Source organism: Trichechus manatus, unplaced genomic scaffold (genome assembly GCF_000243295.1).
Source record: "Trichechus manatus latirostris isolate Lorelei unplaced genomic scaffold, TriManLat1.0 scaffold00001, whole genome shotgun sequence".
NCBI lineage: Eukaryota > Metazoa > Chordata > Mammalia > Sirenia > Trichechidae > Trichechus > Trichechus manatus.
Genome location: NW_004443937.1, coordinates 13,678,899 through 13,683,977, shown reverse-complemented (window position 1 = coordinate 13,683,977; position 5,079 = coordinate 13,678,899). Strand labels below are relative to the sequence as shown.

At 39.2% G+C, this 5,079-nt stretch overlaps 1 protein-coding gene across 3 annotated transcripts in view; it reads left to right on the top strand.

Moving 5' to 3' along the window:
* The first annotated feature begins 860 nt into the window (after positions 1-860).
* Positions 861-5,079, top strand: part of NR2C2 (nuclear receptor subfamily 2 group C member 2) — a 100,626-nt gene continuing 96,407 nt past the window's right edge. For 2 of the 3 annotated variants that reach the window (XM_023741581.1, XM_004368361.2), the window contains exon 1: positions 861-2,644. The gene's annotated coding sequence lies outside the window, so the exon portion shown is untranslated. The remainder of the gene's footprint in view (positions 2,645-5,079) is intronic. The other variant, XM_023741495.1, reaches the window with a different exon arrangement.

Here is a 5,079-nt window from a genome sequence, read left to right as displayed (position 1 = left end):
ATTTTTTATTTTAAAATGTTTGTGAGATTTAATTGTAATTAGCCCTTTCATTTTGCCCAGTTGTACAGTTTAACAGCGTAAATTACAAATGCCATGTGCAGGTGTATATGTGTATAACACATATGTGTGCACACACACATATATATAAGTTTCAAGCGGATCTTATGTCAAAATGAGAGACCTAGTCCTAATCATAATATACATTTTATAGTTTGAGTTATTGCTTTCAAATATCTTTGAGAAAGTAAAGTGTTACCATCACCTTGTAACAATACTAGCTACCAACGTACTGAGTGTCTACTCTGTGCCAGGCACAGTGCTAGGCCCTTTACATATGTGTTTAAGATTTAATCTTCACAGTAACCTCATACAGTCCAATATCAGAGAGATCAACTTAGTGCTGGAGCCTCAGAATCCAATATACTTCTTTAGATGAGAAGATATCAAGATGGCAGATACTTTGAATGTTACAGAATTATGGGCCACATAGTAACATAAATATAGATGATTCACATCAGTTCGTTGTGGAGGGAAAGTCAAGTTCACCTGCTTCTGCTCAATGAAGACAGTGGTTCCTTTGTCCCAGGACTTGTTTATTGTTACTTGAGACACCAGTTCCTAAGCCTGCCCCTGTGGAGAGCATACCTGGGCTGTCCTGGCAACTGACTGGAAAGTCAGGTGTTTCCAGCCAGAGCCCAGCTTTTACCTCAGTTGGGTCTGTAGCCCTGTGTGGCTGAAGAAAGCCTGGTTGCAAGGTTTAGTCAACTGAATACTTTTTATGAGCCTGGAACAGTTGATTCAAAGTCATCATTGCGTTCTCTGCTTCTTTGTTGTTAAAGGACTGGTACTGATCTACTTGGTTTGGGGAGAATTTATGTTAAAACTGATTGCTACATAAAGTCAAGCAATAACGATTTTATTTCCATCATTCTGTGATCTGTATTACAGTTTTTATATACTGTGCCTTGTTGTCATTTGTATGCTATACAGTAAAAACTCACTAATTGAAGTTAAGTTTAATAATTGCCTTCATCTCTGGTCTTGACTGTTGCCGCTACGTTCTACCTGGCCTCGCTTTCCCTTTTCTGTCACCTCCATACTACTGCCCAAAGGATTTTTTTTGAAAAACCCAGATACGATTTCTTCATTCTTCTGCCAAACTACTGATAATTCACCATTGTCCACAGTGTCAGTCTGTCTCCTCCCGACTTCTCCAACAATTCCACGTAAGATTGTGTGTTTTTCCTTGAATATGCCATTCTCCTTCATACCTGCCAGTTTTGTATGGCATAGATGTCCTCTCTGCTGAGAACTCACTCACTATCCTGCCCTCTCTTTGCTTGCTGACCTCCCACTCTTGCTTCAAGACACAGTTTAAATATCTCCTCTCCTACAAAACTTTCACTGATTCCCACAGGCAGAGGGAGGTGCTTCTTCCTTTGGACACTCATTGTAGCATTTATATATTTCTCTTTTTCTTCTTCATTTACATATTTCTTCCTCTTATTATTTCTCAGCAGTTGGTTCATTGCTTAGTTCGTAGGAGTTAATAAGGATTGGTAGTGGTGGTTGGACTTGATTAATTTAAAATCACTATAGAAAGATATTCTGTAACAGTTTTTTATGCTTTTGATGCTTGAACTTCTCTTTTGGCAGCTGACCCGGTTCTCTTCAGTAAATGTTGTGTCTGGGGTCAGTCTTCGAGAGTTAGGAAGCTGAGTGGGTAAAGTGCCACCCTTTGAAGACTCAGGTTTGTGTCTCAAGATGTAGTATAGTGTTTTGTCCACAGTACTAATACAGTGTCTAGCCTATAGTAACCACTCAGTGAATGTTAGTTACTATCGGTATTATCATTGCTGATCTCCACCAGCCAAGAAGATTATTTTTAAAAGCTTTATTTCTGTAGTTTGTAACATAAAAATAATAGGTTTATTTCTGAAGATTTCAAATGCAAAATTAGGTTGTGCTACTGAGTACAGTTTTTCAAACTGCATATAGACACAACCCTCTGTTCTCTGGAGATACTCACTCATTCTAGGGGATCATCCTCTAATTGATAACCACTGCCTGCTACCCTTTTGAAAACTCTCTACCCTTTCTTCTCACAGTGTGATCCTTCTGTCTCTAGGACCGCCTATGGCTGCGATAGCAGTAAGAGAAGCTCTCAGGTGAGAGTCTTAACCCCTAACACTATCTTTTGATTTTTTTCTGTAACCTCTGACACTCTCCTTTTTTTTTTTTCCCCTGGGGTGCACTTGAGTTAAATGTTTCCCACTTCTTAGCATCACCTGAGGATTTTGTTTTACCTCATGTGATATTCTTGAAGAAGCAGCCTCTGTCTTCCTTATTTATGTAAGAGGATGGGATATGGTTTGTGAATTAATATGTTTTCAAAAATAATGAAATGGAAAATATTTTTGAAATTACTCTCTCACTTGTCTGTTCTTCACTGCACTGCATTTAAATCTTTATTGAAAACACTTGCTTTATGTAATTTCTCTCTCTCCCCTCACTTTTTATCTCTTCTTGTTTTTCCAGAAGGTGCACATTCCTCCTTCTTCATTTTTAAGCAGATTCCAAAACTGCTGTTGATGATGCTTGAAGCTGCTTTGGAGGCAGAAAATCAACAGTGAGATCAAGAATTGTAAGAATTCAAGTCTGAAGAAGGTTGATGATCTGGGTGTTGGAGGTTTGAGATAGCCCAGGGTACTGTCCCGACAGGAAATTGGTGTGGAAGAGCAAGGTGGGGGCACTTGCCCTACCAGAGAGCAAAACTTTTATTAGAAAGCTACAGTGATGAAGACAATAATGGTACTGGCATAGACAAAGAGAAGTAGAAGAGTAGTGGAACAGAATAGAGAACCTAGAGTTACATCCACATACATAGGGAAACCTGAGATATGACAGAGGTGACATTGCAGGTCAGTGGAGAAAAGGATAGACTCCTCAATAAATTGTGCTAGCAAATTGATTATCCATATGGGAAGGAAATTAATTGGATCCTTACTCATCAGACTAAAGAATTAATCTGCGGATGGATTGAAGACTTAATGTGTGAAGAGCAAAACTTAAACATTTAGAAGAAAGTATACCAAATTATATTTATGATCTTGGGGGTGAGACGTGACTGTCATAAATAAAACAAAAGTACAAACTATAAAGGAAAATATCAATAAATTCAGCCTTATTAAATTTAAGAACTTCTATTCATCCAGAGATGCCATAAAGAAAGTAAACAGATAAGCCACAGAGTGGAAGAAGATATTTATAGCTCGTATAGTCAACAAAGAATTCATGTCCAGAATATTCAGCTTTTCTATGCTAAACAGGTTTACTACTACTTCTCTGTGACCTGACATCTGTAGTCACTAGTCATTAGAACTGTCCTGGGACCCCAAGCTCTGTGAGAGGTTGATTGGTGCTGAAAATTGAGTGTTAAAGTGAATCATTAGTTTTCTGAGTTACTAAGTCTCCGTAAAATTGGGCAGTCACTTATAAAGTCTACATCAACTCTAAACTTAAAGGATTAAGCCACTGCTTTTAAGGAAACTCAATAGAGGGATATGCCTTTCAAGAGCTCTCTCATTTGTATGCTCTTCAGTAATATTTCCCTAACAATATTCCTGCAGCATTCAAATTCACATATTTCTAGCATCAAACTGCTAGAAATAATAATAGCAGCAGAAATGCTGATAACTCTTAAAAGCGATAAAATTAATAGCTGCCCCTGCATGTTTGGATTTTAGTTCTTTTTTTTTTTATTTTTCAATTTTTTCCCATAAAAAATTTATACTTACATTGTTATGTGACCCTAATTGCTGTCCCCATACTGTGACAGCACACTTCTCCTTTCTACCCCTGATTCCCCATGTCTATTCAACCAGCTCCTAACCCTCTCTGCCTTCCCATCTCACCTCCGAACAGAAGCTGCCCATTTAGTCTCTTGTATCTACTTGAGCTAAGGGGCACACTCCTTTATGTCCCTTTATATCACTTTATGTCCCACAGCCCAGTCCAATCCCTGTCTGAAGAATTGGCCTCAGAAATTGTTTTAGTTCTGGGATGATAGAGAATCCAGGGGCCATGCTTTCTGGGGTTCCTCCAGTCTCGGTTAGACCATTAAGTCTGGTCTTCTAAATAGAATTTGAGTTCTGCACTCCACCTTTCTCCTGCTCCATCAGGGACTCTCTGTTGTGTTCCATGTCAGGGCGGTCATTGGTGGTAGCTGGGTACCATCTAGTTCTTCTGGTCTCAGGCCGATGAAGTCTCTGGTTTATGTGGCCCTTTCTGTCTCTTGGGCTAATACTTTCCTTTTGTCTTTGGTGTTCTTCATTCTCCTTTACTCCAGGTGGTTGGGACCAATTGATGCATCTTAGATGGCCACTTGCAAGCTTTTAAGACCCTAGATGCCACTCACCAAAGTAGGATGCAGAACATTTTCGTAGTAACCTTTGTTATGCCAGTTGACCTAGATGTCCCCTGAAAGCATGGTCCCCAGACCCCTACCCCTGCTACTCTGTCCGTCAAAGTATTTGACTATATTGAGGAAACTTCTTAGCTTTTGTTTAGTCCAGTTGTGCTGACTTCCCCTGTAGTGTGTGCCGTCCTTCCCTTCACCTAAGATAATTCTTATCTACTATCTAGTTAGTAAATAGCCCTCACCCTCCCTCTCCACCCTCATAACCATCAAAGAATGTTTTCTTCTGTGTTTAAACCTTTTCTTGAGTTCTTATAATAGTGATCTTAAACACTATTTCTCCTTCTGTGACTGATTAAGTTCACTCAGCATAATGACCTCCAGCTTCCTTCATGTTATAAGACGTTTCATGGCTTCATCTTTGTTCTTTATCGTTGCGTAGTATTCCATTGTGTGGATATACCATTATTTGTTTATGCATTCGTGCATTGATGGGCACCTAGGTTGTTTCCATCTTTTTGCTATTGTGAACAGTACTGCGATGAACATGGGTGTGCATATATCTATTCATTGACGGCTCTTATTTCTCTAGGGTATATTCCAAGGAGCAGGATAGCTGGATCGCATGGTACTTCTATTTCTAGCTTTTTAAGGAAGCACCA